Source organism: Bombina bombina, chromosome 7 (assembly GCF_027579735.1).
Source record: "Bombina bombina isolate aBomBom1 chromosome 7, aBomBom1.pri, whole genome shotgun sequence".
Classification (NCBI taxonomy): Eukaryota; Metazoa; Chordata; class Amphibia; order Anura; family Bombinatoridae; genus Bombina; species Bombina bombina.
Window position 1 is genome coordinate 597,872,198 of NC_069505.1, and position 18,200 is coordinate 597,890,397.

Below are 18,200 nucleotides of genomic sequence, written 5' to 3' on the forward strand. Positions count from 1 at the left end.
ATTGTACCTAGTTAAAATAAATACAAAGTTGCCTGTAAAATAAATATAAATGCTAAAATAGCTACAATGTAACTATTAGTTATATTGTAGCTATATTAGGGTTTATTTTACAGGTAAGTCTTTAGTTTTATATAGGATTCATTTATTTAGTTAATTTAATGACAGTGTAGTGTTAGGTGTAATTGTAACTTAGGTTAGGATTTATTTTACAGGTAAATTTGTATTTATTTTAGCTAGGTAGTTATTAAATAGTTATTAACTATTTAATAGCTATTGTACCTAGTTAAAATAAATACAAAGTTGCCTGTAAAATAAATATAAATCCTAAAATAGCTACAATGTAACTATTAGTTATATTGTAGCTATATTAATAGCTAGTAGGGGGCTTAGATTAGGTGTAATTAGTTTAAAATTATTGTAATATTTTATTATTTTTGGTAATTTAGTGTTTGTTTGTTTTTTTGTACTTTTCTGATGGATGGAAGACCTCTTCTTGCCCCGCTTGGATGAAGACTTCTGCCGGTCTGGATGTCCTCTTCTGCCCCATCGGATGAAGACTTCGGCCCGGCTTGGTGAACACGACTCAAGGTAGGGAGATCTTCAGGGGGGTAGTGTTAGGTTTATTTAAGGGGGGTTTGGGTTAGAGTAGGGGTATGTGGGTGTTGGGTTGTAATGTGGGGGGGTATTGTGTTTTTTTTTTACAGGCAAAAGAGCTGTTTTCTTTGGGGCATGCCCCAGCAAAAGGCCCTTTTAAGGGCTGGTAAGGTAATAGAGCTGTTAACTTTTGTAATTTAGTATAGGGTAGGGCATTTTTTTATTTTGGGGGGCTTTGTTATTTTATTAGGGGGCTTAGATTAGGTGTAATTAGTTTAAAATTCTTGTAATATTTTTTTATTTTTTGTAATTTATTGGGGGGGGTTTTGTACTTTAGTTTAGTTTATTTAATTGTATTTAATTGTAGGTACTTGTAGTTAATTTATTTAATGATAGTGTAGTGTTAGGTTTAATTGTAACTTAGGTTAGGATTTATTTTACAGGTAATTTTGTAATTATTTTAACTAGGTAGCTATTAAATAGTCAATATCTATTTAATAGCTATTGAACCTAGTTAAAATAAATACAAAGTTGCCTGTACAATAAATATAAATGCTAAAATAGCTACAATGTAACTATTAGTTATATTGCAGCTATATTAGGGTTTATTTTACAGGTAAGTCTTTAGTTTTATATAGGATTCATTTATTTAGTTAATTTAATGATAGTGTAGTGTTAGGTGTAATTGTAACTTAGGTTATGATTTATTTTACAGGTAAATTTGTATTTATTTTAGCTAGGTAGTTATTAAATAGTTATTAACTATTTAATAACTATTGTACCTAGTTAAAATAAATACAAAGTTGCCTGTAAAATAAATATAAATCCTAAAATAGCTACAATGTAACTATTAGTTATATTGTAGCTATATTAATAGCTAGTAGGGGGCTTAGATTAGGTGTAATTAGTTTAAAATTATTGTAATATTTTATTATTTTTGGTAATTTAGTGTTTGTTTGTATTTTGGTACTTGTATGATGGATGGAAGACCTCTTCTTGCCCCGCTTGGATGAAGACTTCTGCCGGTCTGGATGTCCTCTTCTGCCCCATCGGATGAAGACTTCGGCCCGGCTGGGTGAACACGACTCAAGGTAGGGAGATCTTCAGGGGGGTAGTGTTAGGTTTATTTAAGGGGGGTTTGGGTTAGAGTAGGGGTATGTGGGTGGTGGGTTGTAATGTGGGGGGGGGATTGTGTTTTTTTTTTTACAGGCAAAAGAGCTGTTTTCTTTGGGGCATGCCCCGCAAAGGGCCCTGTTCAGGGCTGGTAAGGTAATAGAGCTGTTAACTTTTGTAATTTAGTATAGGGTAGGGCATTTTTTTTTATTTTGGGGGGCTTTGTTATTTTATTAGGGGGCTTAGATTAGGTGTAATTAGTTTAAAATTCTTGTAATATTTTTTTATTTTTTGTAATTTAGTGGGGGTTTTTTTTTTGTAATTTAGTGGGGGGGTTTTGTACTTTAGTTTATTTAATTGTAGATAATTGTAGGTACTTGTAGTTAATTTATTTAATGATAGTGTAGTGTTAGGTTTAATTGTAACTTACGTTAGGATTTATTTTACAGGTAATTTTGTAATTATTTTAACTATGTAGCTATTAATTAGTCAATAACTATTTAATAGCTATTGTACCTAGTTAAAATAAATACAAAGTTGCCTGTAAAATAAATATAAATGCTAAAATAGCTACAATGTAACTATTAGTTATATTGCAGCTATATTAGGGTTTATTTTACAGGTAAGTATTTAGTTTTAAATATGATTCATTTATTTAATTAATTAAATGATAGTGTAGTGTTAGGTGTAATTGTAACTTAGGTTAGGATTTATTTTACAGGTAAATTTGTATTTATTTTAGCTAGGTAGTTATTAAATAGTTATTAACTATTTAATAACTATTGTACCTAGTTAAAATAAATACAAAGTTGCCTGTAAAATAAAAATAAATCCTAAAATAGCTACAATGTAACTATTAGTTATATTGCAGCTATCTTAGGGTTTATTTTACAGGTAAGTATTTAGTTTTAAATAGGATTCATTTATTTAACTATAGTAAACTTATTTCGTTTTATTTAAATTATATTTAAGTTAGGGGGTGTTAGTGTTAGGGTTAGACTTAGGTTTAGGGGTTAATAACCTTATTATAGTAGCGGCGACGTTGGGGGCGGGAGATTAGGGGTTAATAATTGTAGGTAGGTGGCGGCGATGTTAGGGAGGGCAGATTAGGGGTTAATAAAATGTATTATAGTGTTTGCGAGGCGGGAGTGCGGCGGTTTAGGGGTTAATACATTTATTATTGTGGCGGCGATTTGCGGTCGGCAGATTAGGGGTTAATACTTGTAGTTAGATTGCGGCGACATTGGGGGGGGCAGATTAGGGGTTAATAACTATAATGTAGGGGTCGGCGGTGTTAGGGACACCAGATTAGGAGTTAATAGCTATAATGTAGGCGGCGGCGATATCGGGTCGGCAGATTAGGGGTTAATACTTGTAGTTAGATTGCGGCGACATTGGGGGGGGCAGATTAGGGGTTAATAACTATAATGTAGGGGTCGGCGGTGTTAGGGACACCAGATTAGGGGTTAATAGCTATAATGTAGGTGGCGGCGATATCGGGTCGGCAGATTAGGGGTTAATACTTGTAGTTAGATTGCGGCGACGTTGGGGGGGCAGATTAGGGGTTAATAACTATAATGTAGGGGTCGGCGGTGTTAGGGACAGCAGATTAGGGGTTAATAGCTATAATGTAGGTGGCGGCGATATTCGGTCGGCAGATTAGGGGTTAATAAAATAATGCAGGTGTCAGCGATAGCGGGGGGCGGCAGATTAGGGGTTAATAAGTGTTAGATTAGGGGTGTTTAGAGACTCGGGGTACATGTTAGGGTGTTAGGTGCAGACTTAGTGTTTCCCCATAGGAAACAATGGGGCTGCGGTGTTAGTTTTTTTTCAGCCGAAACTCCCATTGTTTCCTATGGGGAAATGCTGAATTTTACTGAGCTAATTCGGATTTATTCGGAGATACGGCAGCTATTTCGGATTCATTCGGTAGATTCGGAAGTATTTTAATTCGGAAATCCGAATCGATCCGAATCTCAGAATTTACCGAATTTTCCGAATTTACGAATAAATCCGAAACGAACCGCACATGTCTAGTGGAAGCGTTACACCGACCGGAGCAGTTAACATCGGTGACAAGGGCCGGACTGTCTCACATCCCGTGGAGGAGTTTATTGAAGGTCGGTAACGCAATCTTTAACCTCTGGAGGTTTTGGCAGTGATCACGGACACCGGGTTATCTGGAGGTAAGGGGAGAGAAAGTGGGATTCCCGAGGGCAAGCATTTGCTGAAATTGCATATTACCGCACAGAGATTTGCTACAATCTGGGGTTATTGTTAAGATATGGACACAGGTGCCGACACATTTAGACTTTCTTCTATCGTTTTCACTATTTGTCATAAGTGATTGTGTCAGAGCACGGTTTTCTTTGACTTTCATTTAATTGCAGGTTGTTGATATATAGTTTTATCATGGATCAAGAAACAAGTGGACATTCTGATTTTAAGTTCTATGCTTTGCAATCAGCTGAAGAGCGCAAAGGGGATATTTTGGAACTTGAAACTGTTTTTTCTTCTGATCTTTCCACATTTTCCCTCAGCAAACTGTTTGATACAGTAGAGTCCCTACTCATTAAAGAGACTAGACTAAAATGGGACATTTGGACACTACAAAAATATATAAAATGTGGTATGATCCCAAGGGGATTAAGAGTAAACAAATTTCCTACATTTGTTGTAGAAGATGTGGAGTTTATAAGAATTTGGAATAGTGTTTTGTCAGATTGCTCTCTTAGATTAATGGGTATGCTAATTGAAATCAAAACTAAGATGTTATCTACCATTTCTAATGAAATTAACTCTTTACAGGTAGAACTTAATTCACGCAGTAAGGAGTTGCAATTTAGCAAGTTTGACAAAATTCCACAAGAATCTATAGTAGAGGCAAAAAATCTTATTATGGATATAAAACATGACAAATATCTTAGGGATTTAAATGATTATGAGTCTAACAAAATTTATATTTGAAATAGGAGACAGAACCAACTATAGAAAATATAATGATCAGAAAAGATTTCCAAAAGGTAATAAATCAGGTAACAAAAAGAACACTAAAAGTAACAAAAAATCTAAGAAGGTTACATTCAATGAGAGTGAAGTTGAGTCTTCAGGGGAATACTCCTCATCTGGGGAGGAAAGAGAGGCAGAAAATGTTGTTAGCAATATTGAACACAGGCCGTTAGTCATGCCTAGTGCATTTACTGATGGCTCAGGTTCTAAATATCAATCAGAACCTAACAGAGATACAGGCTCTGACAGCATTAGATGCGCTCAAAACCTAGAAATTGCTCAAGTTTTTTCCAGACCCCCAAGAGTATTCGAAGGGGGGGAGGAGAAAAGGGAGAAAAGGGAATTTTGAAGGAAACACCACTACCACCCAAATGGGGGAGGTCAAAGACCAAATACAGTTACATTCTGTTATCAACTTGTCATCATATCCATTTAATGATCTGGAAAAGAAAGTATTAAGCTATGGTCTAAGCTTTGTACCGGCAGATAATTTTAATCTTTTCCAGACATTGGTGGATGTGAATAAGTTTATAAGGAATCTCACCCTTAAGAAACATTTCAACACATCACACATTGAAAGTTCAGTGGGGTTTGATAGTTTGGAATTAGGGTCAACTGTTATAGCCCCTACTTTAACATTTCAAGAGGCCTGGGACTTGGAGTCTTTGGAGGCATTGTTTTTGGAAGGGTCATCGAAGCCAGTTATTTCTGGAATTGATAATGTTAATATAGGCCCATCATTCAAGCAAACTTCCAAATTCTATCCAATCCAAACTAGGGGGGCCATTTTGGAAAAATTCCAGAAAAGAATAGAACTTGACCTCACCAAATTAGCATACACCACTAACAAGAGAAAACACTCTAACCTTAGTAAAGAGGAGCAAATAATTTTTAAAAATCTCAAAGAAAATCCGCAGATAGGGGTCAGATCAGCGGATAAAGGCGGGTCAGTGGTAGTAATGAACAAGAGTTTTTTTATACAGGAATCTCTACGCCAGCTATCTGACCCAGCACAATACAAGGTCCTAGATTTTGGTCCAGTCCACCGCTTTAAGCAGGAGTTGTCACAACTTGTAGATGATGGTGTTGAGGAGGGTTTTATAGATCTGCCTACCAGTGAATATTTGTTAGTTGACAATCCAGTGACATCAGTCTTTAATTTTTTGCCCAAGGTACACAAGTCCCTGGTAGATATTAATGGCAGACCAATCATCAGCGGAATTTGTTCTCTTTTTGAGCCTCTTTCTCAGTGGCTCGACGAGATTTTACAGCCACTAGTTAAAGGTCTGACCAGCTATTTAAGAGACACTATGCTTACTGTTGGTTGAAGTGGAGAGTTTTGTTTGGATGGAGGAATATGGATGGCTAACCATTGAGGTTGCCTCTCTATATTCCTCCATCCCACATGACAAAGGCCTTGAAGCCTTGAATTTCTGTTTACAGAGATTCACCAATTTTTCCAATGACTTTTGCAGTTATATCTTAAGAGTTACCCAATTCTTACTTACACACAATGCATTTGTTTTTGAAGATGTTCATTACCTCCAAAGATGTGGGACAGCTATGAGGGCAAAGTTTGCCCCCTCCTATGCCAACCTTTTTATGGGTTGGTGGGAGCTGTCCCACATCTTTGGATGTGATGAACGTTGGAAATCGAAAATAATATAATACAGGAGGTATATAGACAACCTTTTGGTCGTCTGGAATGGTACCCAAGCTGAGGCAACTAGTTTTGTGCACACACTTAATGACAACAAAATAGGAATAAAGTTCACTTTTGAATTTAGTGAATCATGTATCAATTTTTTAGATGTCACACTACAAGGTACAGAAATAGGTAAAGTCATTGCTAAAGTGTATAGAAAGCCTATCACGGGAAACACTCTCCTCCATGCCAAGAGTAATCACCCCAAGAGAGTATTCAAATCAGTCCTAAAAGGACAATTCATCAGGCTCAGAAGAAATTGCACAACTGATGAGGAGTTTGTAAGACAATCTCTGGAGCTGGAGGAGAGATTCTGTGAGAGGGGATACAGAAGAACCGAGGTGAAGTCAGTTAGAGAAAACATTTTAGGTATTGATAGAAAAGTATTCTTAGAGCCCAAAAATAAAAGACAAAATCAGATCAAGCATTTTGAAGATGTGTCATTTATTACACAGTACAGTAGTCAATATCACCAAGTCTGCAATATTATAAGGAAACACTTCAATTTATTAAAAGCAGATGACAACTTGGTAGAGGTAGTAGCAAAAGGCTGCAGATATGCATTTAGAAGAGGTACAAGCATTGGCAATATGCTAGCTCCAACACAGCTAAAGAAAAATACCATGGAAGGTTCATCTTGGCTTAGGTTCAAAGGGACTTAAATAAATAATAAATGCAGCTATACTTAATGTATAGCTTGTGAATACTTACAGCAGGGAGAAGGATTTATTAGTACAGTAACTGGAGAGTCATTCAGCCATGTCTGAACTGTAGGACAAGTTATGCAGTTTATTTACTAACATGTACAGAGTGCAAAATCCAATACACAGGTCTCACAACTAGGGAGACTCGTGAGAGAATTAGGGAGCATGTCTCCAATATTAAAACAAGCAAACTCATGACACCATTGGTCCAACATTTTAGGTTAGTGCATAACAAGAGTGTTAACACCCTCAGATGGACCGTTATTGAACAGGTGAAGTGTAAAATAAGGGGAGGTGACAGAGTTAAGGTATTGGCCAAAAGAGAGGTTTTCTGGATTCACAGATTCCGGACCAGAATACCGGAGGGACTAAACTCTGAGTTTGATTTGATCAATTTCTGGGAGTAATGTCCCAGGGTCCTTGGTCTGTGTATCCAGAATACAGTGATTAAAACTATCCAATACTTAACGAATCTAGACTCCTTACTCTCTTGAGCAGTTTCACATTTTCTAGTGGTCATTAAATACATTTTCAAGTGGTCATTAAATACACATAATATATGTAGATACATAGAGTATTTAATGGTGCATGTTTTAATATGTGCCCAAATAAATGTGACTATCTTCTGTCCCTGAGGACTTTTCTGAATTTTCTAATTTCTCCTTCTCTCTAATTAATAATTATGTCTGCAAACATTGCTACATTTGTATTAATTACAATTTATTTTTGACATGCATAGTATTTCAATAATTAGAGGGTATATAATCTCATAAGGTTTGTAACACATACTATTTAGAAGTTGCATTTGAGATGTTCAAATAGCTATTTTGTGTTAGCCTTGTTCAGCTGATTTGTTATATAGGCATATGACTTTTAATTTTGAATATATATATATATATATATATATATATATATGTGTGTGTGTGTGTGTGTACATATGTATTTATATGTGTAAATATGTATTTATATGTGTATATATGTATTTATATGTGTATATATGTATTTATATGTGTATATATGTATTTATATGTGTATATATGTATTTATATGTGTAAATATGTATTTATATGTGTATATATGTATTTATATGTGTATATATGTATTTATATGTGTAAATATGTATTTATATGTGTATATATGTATTTATATGTGTAAATATGTATTTATATGTGTATATATGTATTTATATGTGTATATATGTATTTATATGTGTATATATGTATTTATATGTGTAAATATGTATTTATATGTGTATATATGTATTTATATGTGTAAATATGTATTTATATGTGTATATATGTATTTATATGTGTATATATGTATTTATATGTGTATATATGTATTTACAGACATAAATACACATATAAAACACATACGTCACTGGTCTTTCAATGAGGCTTGCTTTTTTGATAAACAGTAATCCCAATGAAGGGGAGACACTTTAGAAAAGCAAAAGTAAAAAGTCCCTCCCGTGGAGTAAATACGGGAACTTCGTGCCAAATGCACTCGATGTTCAACATGCAAGGTAATTGACTCCAAAGCCCCACTTCTCCTTCTTATCCCTACGGGGACTTACCCTCTCTTCACGGCCTTCCTGCAGACACCCAATGTGTGTAGAGCCATTCGGGAGACCTCTCTCCTAGGCTCAAAGCGCTCCGCCGTCCCTTTGCTTGGAGCCGCACCGCTCCCACAAGCTAGCAGCTACTATGCTCAGCACAGGTATCCGCCTCACTCTCAAGGGCTCCAAACTGCCAAAGCTCCAAGGGAAATGGCCCACAGATACAAAAACAACAAAGTCTGGAGCGCTTTTAAATGATCAAATAAAGAAACAGAAATTTTAACTGCAGCTCCGGACTTTGTTGTTTTTGTTTTTTTGACAGCATGGTTATAATAGGAGGCTTGCCGCAGGGAGGTTATAATAGCACGGTCTTGACGCTGGCAGCGAGACCGTTAATGACCAGCGATGTACAAGGTATGTTTTGGTCATTAAGGGGTTAATATTATTATTATTATACAGGCCTTTCAACCTGCGGTGTAATCACTAAGCCTGTGAAATTGCTGTTTTGTTTGTCATTAATCATGCGCATTTTGTTTATTTATTATGAATGACACAGAGAATAATTTTGTGTTGTTTGCATAAACATTTTAAAGCTTCAGGGATATTAAAGACATAAACATTTGCAGATTGTGATGGAAATCGCTGTCTGACAAAAACAAGAGCACATTTCTGATCCACCTTAAAAGGGTTTAACAATTATCAATATGACTTTCAATTACAAAAAAAATAAACAATTACAGTAATAGGACTTCGTTCCCAGTTTCCATGGTTAAAAAAAGCTTAAAAAAAAAAAAACTCACTCCTCATAGAAGACAAAAAGTAAGCAATATAAAAAATATTTTTTAACCGTTTTCACTTTAAGGGGTTAAATAGCACAGCTTTCGCAGACAGCAGAAAGACTGCACTATTGCTGAATGTCTCCTGGAGTGACACATGTAGTAAAACAGCATCTTGGTGCTCTCGGCAACACCCACGCTATTACAGGGCTAAAAATATATGTAATATAGATCAAAATTAAATTAATAAAGCACAAACCCAGAATTTGCTTATTTGTTTGAGTCGTTTGGCACCACAAAATGTGCAGGAAGGTGCAGGAAAGGGGGGAAGGAGCTTCTTTGTTTGCATTTATGTACAGGGGGTCTTAACATTAATTTCTTCATTGTCCCCTCTCCAATCCTACAGCATAGGGAGGTGGGAGACTAGGGGAAGCTCATACATTTCCAAATTCTTTGGCTAAAGCTATTGGAATGTGCAGCTATGTGACTTCTGTGCTTCTGTGACTTAGTCATTGACTCAAATTCAATCAGTGAGTTGTAGGTTCTGTTAACATTAAAAAAATAGTCTCTTTTAATTATTACAATTTTATAATATAAGATTTCTGTTAAAATTAGTAGTATATATTTGATGTTTCTTTTGTAAATAAGAGCAATAAATCCAAAACTAATATTCCGCTGAACAAATGCCCACATGAATGAAACAGAATGTTGGGGGAGGGGAAATTGTTGCCTTTGCATAGAAAATATATATTAGGTAGTTGAAAGGATAGCAAATTCAAATATTTTATATGTTGCAAATGACTGTGAAATAATGATGTAGAAACAATGGTTTTAAAGTTAATTATGTTTAAATTGATATTGAAACTTACAGGAAACAAATATGTGTGCACAAATGAAACCTAGGGATATGCTCACTGGCTGAACAAAAATCAATACTCTTATCACTTGGCAGAGACACCTCTACAAGATGAAAAAAATCAGTTGTGTTTGTAAGAATAATAATTTATTTTCAATGTAATACAATGTAAAATATTGTACATTTGGATACAGACAGAAGTAAGCAATTGCAGCAAATAAGGTGTTAATGTATTTAGCAGGTTTTTACTCTTGATGTGTACGTCTATTGCAAAACTACACAAAGCTTATGTAAATACAGGGTGTGCTCTGTATATAAATTGTTATCTTGAAGAACATTCAGACTGAAATTGCTTATTCAAAACTTTAAGATCAGATGTTGATTTTATTTCTAAATTATTTTTTTATTAAATGATTATGAAACAGAACAACAGAGCAGGTAAAGAAAATTAAAACTTTTAAAGAGTGCCCCTTTAAGGGATATTCCAGTCAAAATTCAAATGCATTTGGATGAATTACATCTTTGAATAGAAATATATTTACATTATACATATACTAAAAAATAATCGGCTAGATTACGAGTTGTGCGTTAGGCTTAAAAAGCAGCGTTGGCCGGTCCTAACGCTGCTTTTTAACGCCGCTTACTTTTTTGGCCAGACTCGGAAATACCGCAAATCCACTTACGTCAATTGCGTATCCTATATTTTCAATGGGACTTGCATAGCGCTGGTATTACGAGTCTGACCAAAATTGAGCGGTAGACCTTCTCCTGTCAAGACTGGTACCGCATTTTAATGTCAGTAGTTAAGAGTTTTACACTACAACGCTGTAGCATAAAACTCTTAACTAAAGTGCTAAAAAGTACACTAACACCCATAAACTACCTATTAACCCCTAAACCGAGGCCCCCCCCACATCGCAAACACTAAAAGAAATATTTTAACTCCTAATCTGCCGAACCGGACATCGCCGCCACTATAATAAATATATTAACCCCTAAACCGCCACACTCCCACATCGCAAACACTAGTTAAATATTATTAACCCCTAATCTGCCGTCCCTAACATCACTGACACCTACCTACATTTATTAACCCCTAATCTGCTGCCCCCAACATCACCGCCACTATATTAAATGTATTAACTCCTAAACCTAAATCTAATCCTAAACCTAATCCCCCCCTAACTTAAATATAATTACAATAAATCTAAATAAAATTACTACAATTAACTAAATAATCCCTATTTAAAAACAGCCAATAGAATGCAAGCTCAATCCTATCAGCCAATCGGAATTGAAGGGACGCCATCTTGGATGACGTCACTTAAAGGAAACTTAATTCGTCGGGTAGTCGTCGGCCGAGAAGGATGCTCTGCGTCGGATGTCTTGAAGATGGACCCGCTCCGCGCTGGATGGATGAAGATAGAAGATGCCGTCTGGATGAAGACTTCTGCCCATCTGGAGGACCTCTTCTGCCCGACTTGGATGAAGACTTCTGCCCGTCTGGAGGACCACTTCTGCCCGGTTGGGTGAAGATGTCTCACGGTAGGGTGATCTTCAAGGGGTTAGTGTTAGGTTTTTTTAAGGGGGGATTGGGCGGGTTTTAGAGTAGGGTTGGTTGTGTGGGTGGTGGGTTTTAATGTTGGGGGGGAAGTAATTTTTTTTACAGGTAAAAGAGCTGATTACTTTGGGACAATGCCCCACAAAAGGCCATTTTAAGGGCTATTTGTAATTTAGTGTAGGGTAGGGCTTTTTTTATTTTGGGGGGCTTTTTTATTTTGTTAGGGGGATTAGAGTAGATGTAATTAGTTTAAAAATCTTGTAATTATTTTATTATTTTCTGTAATTTAGTGTTTTTTTTTTCCATACTTTAGATAATTTTATTTAATTGTAATTAATTGTATTTAATTTAGTTAATTTATTTAATTATAGTGTAGTGTTAGGTGTTAGTGTAACTTAGGTTAGGTTTTATTTTACAGGTAAATTTGTCTTTATTTTAACTAGGTAGTTATTAAATAGTTATAGTTATTTTACAGGTATTTATTTTTAAATAGGAATTATTTAGTTAATTGTAGTAATTTTATTTAGATTTATTGTAATTATATTTAAGTTAGGGGGGGTTAGGGTTAGACAGGTTTAGGGGTTAATAACTTTATTATCGTGGTGGCGACGTTGTGGGCGGCAGATTAGGGGTTAATAAATATAGTTAGGTTGCGGCGACATTGGGGGCGGAAAGATTAGGGGTTAATAAATATAATGTAGGGTTCAGGGATGTTGGGGGCAGCACATTAGGGGTTCATAAATATAATGTAGGTGGTGGCGGTGTCCGGAGCGGCAGATTTGGGGTTAATAATATAATGTAGGTGTCGGCGATGTCGGGGGTGGCAGATTAGGGGTTAATAAGTGTAATATTAAGGGTGTTTAGACTCGGGGTTCATGTTAGGGTGTTAGGTGTAGACATAACTTTTATTTCCCATAGGAATCAATGGGGCTGCGTTTGGAGCTTTACGTTGCTTTTTTGCAGGTGTTAGGTTTTTTCAGCCGACTCTCCCCCATTGATTCCTATGGGGAAATCGTGCACGAGCACGTTTTACCAGCTCACCGCTAACGTAAGCAGCCCTGGTATTGAGGTGAGATGTGGAGCAAAATTTTGCTCTTCGCTCACTTTTTTGTGGTTAACGCCGGGTTTGTAAAAATCCGTAATACCAGCGCTGTCTGTAAGTGAGCGGTGAGCATAAACTGCTCGTTAGCACCGCACAGCTTCTAACGCAAAACTCGTAATCTAGGTGTATGTTTTTAGTCAAAGTTATCACCAGGGATAGGCACAGACAAAGGCTATGGCGGACATTTTCCAAAGTACAGACCTTAGTGAAGGACACCAAGGTACATTTGAAATTAAAAACATTATTTTTTAGTGCTTGATGTTATTGTACTGATGCAGATACCACTGATCCTGTAACCAGCCCTCCTCTGGCTATACCCATGAGCCAGTGTCACATTGTGTCTTTGTATAGTGCTGGGTGTTATTATACTGATGCAGATACCACTGATCCTGTAACCAGCCCTCCTCTGGCTATACCCATGTGCCAGTGTCACTACTGTGTTATTATATAGAGCTGGGTGTTATTATACTGATGCAGATACCACTGACCCTATAACCAGCCCTCCTCTGGCTATAACCATGTGCCAGTGTCACTACTGTGTCATTATATAGCGCTGGGTGTTATTATACTGATGCAGATACCACTGATCCTATAACCAGCCCTCCTCTGGCTATACCCATGTGCCAGTGTCACTACTGTGTCATTATATAGTGCTGGGTGTTATTATACTGATGCAGATACCACTGATCCTATAACCAGCCCTTATCTGGCTATATCCATGTGCCAGTGTCACTACTGTGTCATTATATAGTGCTGGGTGTTATTATACTGATGCAGATACCACTGATCCTATAACCAGCCCTCCTCTGGCTATACCCACGTGCCAGTGTCACTACTGTGTTATTATATATTGCTGGGTGGTGTTGTACTGATGCAGATACTACTGATTCTATAACCAGCCCTCCTCTGGCTATACCCATGAGCCAGTGTCACTACTGTGTCATTATATAGCACTGGGTGTTATTATACTGATGCAGATACCACTGATCCTATAACCAGCCCTTGTCTGGCTATACCCATGTGCCAGTGTCACTACTGTGTCATTATATAGTGCTGGGTGTTATTATACTGATGCAGATACCACTGATTCTATAACCAGCCCTCCTCTGGCTATACCCATGTGCCAGTGTCACTACTGTGTCATTATATAGTGTTGGGTGTTATTATACTGATGCAGATACCACTGATTCTATAACCAGCCCTCCTCTGGCTATACCCATGTGCCAGTGTCACTACTGTGTCATTATATAGTGCTGGGTGTTATTATACTGATGCAGATACCACTGATCCTATAACCAGCCCTCCTCTGGCTATACCCATGTGCCAGTGTCACTACTGTGTCATTATATAGTGCTGGGTGTTATTATACTGATGCAGATGCCACTGATCCTATAACCAACCCTTGTCTGGCTATACCCATGTGCTAGTGTCACTACTGTGTCATTATATAGTGCTGAGTGTTATTATACTGATGCCGATACTGCTGATACTATAACCTGCCCTCCTCTGGCTATACCCATGTGCCAGTGTCACTACTGTGTCATTATATAGTGCTGGGTGTTATTATACTGATGCAGATACCACTGATCCTATAACCAGCCCTCCTCTGGCTATACCCATGTGCCAGTGTCACTACTGTGTCATTATATAGTGCTGAGTGTTATTATACTGATGCAGATACCACTGATACTATAACCAGCCCTCCTCTGGCTATACCCATGCGCCAGTGTCACTACTGTGTCATTATATAGTGCTGGGTGTTATTATACTGATGCAGATACCACTGATACTATAACCAGCCCTCCTCTGGCTATACCCATGTGTCAGTGTCACTACTGTGTCATTATATAGTGCTGGGTGTTATTATACTGATGCAGATACTACTGATCCTATAACCAGCCCTCCTCTGGCTATACACATGTGCCAGTGTCACTACTGTGTCATTATATAGTGCTTGGTGTTATTATACTGATGCAGATACCACTGATACTATAACCAGCCCCCCTCTGGCTATACCCATGTGCCAGTGTCACTACTGTGTCATTATATAGTGCTGGGTGTTATTATACTGATGCAGATACCACTGACACTATAACCAGCCCTTGTCTGGCTATACCCATGTGCCAGTGTCACTACTGTGTCATTATATAGTGCTTGGTGTTATTATACTGATGCAGATACCACTGATACTATAACCAGCCCTCCTCTGGCTATACCCATGTGCTAGTGTCACTACTGTGTCATTATATAGTGCTGGGTGTTACTGATGCAGATACCACTGATACTATAACCAGCCCTCCTCTGGCTATACCCATGTGCCAGTGTCACTACTGTGTCATTATATAGTGCTTGGTGTTATTATACTGATGCAGATACCACTGATTCTATAACCAGCCCTCCTCTAGCTATACCCATGTGCCAGTGTCACTACTGTGTCATTATATAGTGCTGGGTGTTATTATACTGATGCAGATACCACTGATTCTATAACCAGCCCTCCTCTAGCTATACCCATGTGCCAGTGTCACTACTGTGTCATTATATAGTGCTGGGTGTTACTGATGCAGATACCACTGATACTATAACCAGCCCTCCTCTGGCTATACCCATGTGCTAGTGTCACTACTGTGTCATTATATAGTGCTGGGTGTTACTGATGCAGATACCACTGATACTATAACCAGCCCTCCTCTGGCTATACCCATGTGCCAGTGTCACTACTGTGTCATTATATAGTGCTTGGTGTTATTATACTGATGCAGATACCACTTATTCTATAACCAGCCCTCCTCTAGCTATACCCATGTGCCAGTGTCACTACTGTGTCATTATATAGTGCTTGGTGTTATTATACTGATGCAGATACCACTGATTCTATAACCAGCCCTCCTCTAGCTATACCCATGTGCCAGTGTCACTACTGTGTCATTATATAGTGCTGGGTGTTACTGATGCAGATACCACTGATACTATAACCAGCCCTCCTCTGGCTATACCCATGTGCTAGTGTCACTACTGTGTCATTATATAGTGCTGGGTGTTACTGATGCAGATACCACTGATACTATAACCAGCCCTCCTCTGGCTATACCCATGTGCCAGTGTCACTACTGTGTCATTATATAGTGCTTGGTGTTATTATACTGATGCAGATACCACTGACCCTATAACCAGCCCTTGTCTGGCTATACCCATGTGCCAGTGTCACTACTGTGTCATTATATAGTGCTGGGTGTTATTATACGGATGCAGATACCACTGACCCTATAACCAGCCCTCCTCTGGCTATACCCATGTGCTAGTGTCACTACTGTGTCATTATATAGTGCTTGGTGTTATTATACTGATGCAGATACCACTGATCCTATAACCAGCCCTCCTCTGGCTATACCCATGTGCCAGTGTCATTACTGTGTCATTATATAGCGCTGAGTGTTATTATACTGATGCAGATACCACTGATCCTATAACCAGCCCTCCTCTGGCTATACCCATGTGCCAGTGTCACTACTGTGTCATTATATAGTGCTGGGTGTTATTATACTGATGCAGATACCACTGATCCTATAACCAGCCCTCCTCTGGCTATACCCATGTGCCAGTGTCACTACTGTGTCATTATATAGTGCTTGGTGTTATTATACTGATGCAAATACCACTGATCCTATAATGAGCCCTCCTCTGGCTATACCCATGTGCCAGTGTCACTACTGTGTTATTATATAGTGCTGGGTGTTATTATACTGATGCAGATACCACTGACCCTATAACCAGCCCTCCTCTGGCTATACCCATGTGCCAGTGTCACTACTGTGTTATTATATAGTGCTGGGTGTTACTGATGCAGATACCTCTGATCCTATAACCAGCCCTCCTCCGGCTATACCCATGTGCCAGTGTCACTTCTGTGTCTTTATATAGTGCTAGGTATTATTATACTGATGCAGATAAGACAAAGTCTAAAACCAGCCCTCCTCTGGCTATACCCATGTGCCAGTGTCATTACTGTGTCATTATATAGTGCTGGGTGTTATTATACTGATGCAGATACCACTGGCCCTTTAACCAGCCCTTGTCTGGCTATACCCATGTGCCTGTGTCACTACTGTGTCATTATATAGTGATGGGTGTTATTATACTGATGCAGATACCACTGATCCTATAACCAGCCCTCCTCTGGCTATACCCATGAGCCAGTGTCACTACTGTGTCATTATATAGTGCTGGGTGTTATTATACTGATGCAGATACCACTGATCATATAAACAGCCCTTGTCTGGCTATTTCCATGAGCCAGTGTCACTACTGTGTCATTATATAGAGCTGGGTGTTATTATACTGATGCAGATACCACTGATTGTATAACCAGCCTTCCTCTGGCTTTACGCATGTGCCAGTGTCACTACTGTGTCATTATATAGTGCTGGGTGTTATTATACTGATGCAGATTCCACTGATCCTATAACCAGCCTTCATCTGGCTATACCCATGTGCCAGTGTCACTACTGTGTCATTATATAGTGCTTGGTGTTATTATACTGATGCAGATACCACTGATCCTATAAGCAGCCCTCCTCTGGCTATACGCATGTGCCAGTGTCACTACTGTGTCTTTGTATAGAACTTACTGTGTCATTATATAGTGCTGGGTGTTATTATACTGATGCAGATACCACTGACCCTATAACCAGCCCGCCTCTGGCTATACCCATGTGCCAGTGTCACTACTGTGTCATTATATAGTGCTGGGTGTTATTATACTGATGCAGATACCACTGACCCTATAACCAGCCCTTGTCTGGCTATGCCCATGTGCCAGTGTCACTATTGTGTCATTATATAGTGCTGGGTGTTATTATACAGATGCAGATACCACTGACCCTATAACCAGCCCGCCTCTGGCTATACCCATGTGCCAGTGTCACTAATGTGTCATTATATAGTGCTGGGTATTATTATACAGATGCAGATACTACTGACCCTATAACCAGCCTGCCTCTGGCTATACCCATGTGCCAGTGTCACTACTGTGTCATTATATATTGCTGGGTGTTATTATACAGATGCAGATACCACTGACCCTATAACCAGCCCTTCTCTGGCTATACCCATGTGCCAGTGTCACTACTGTGTCATTATATAGTGCTGGGTGTTATTATACTGATGCAGATACCACTGATCCTATAACCAGTCATCCTCTGGCTATACCCATGTGCCAGTGT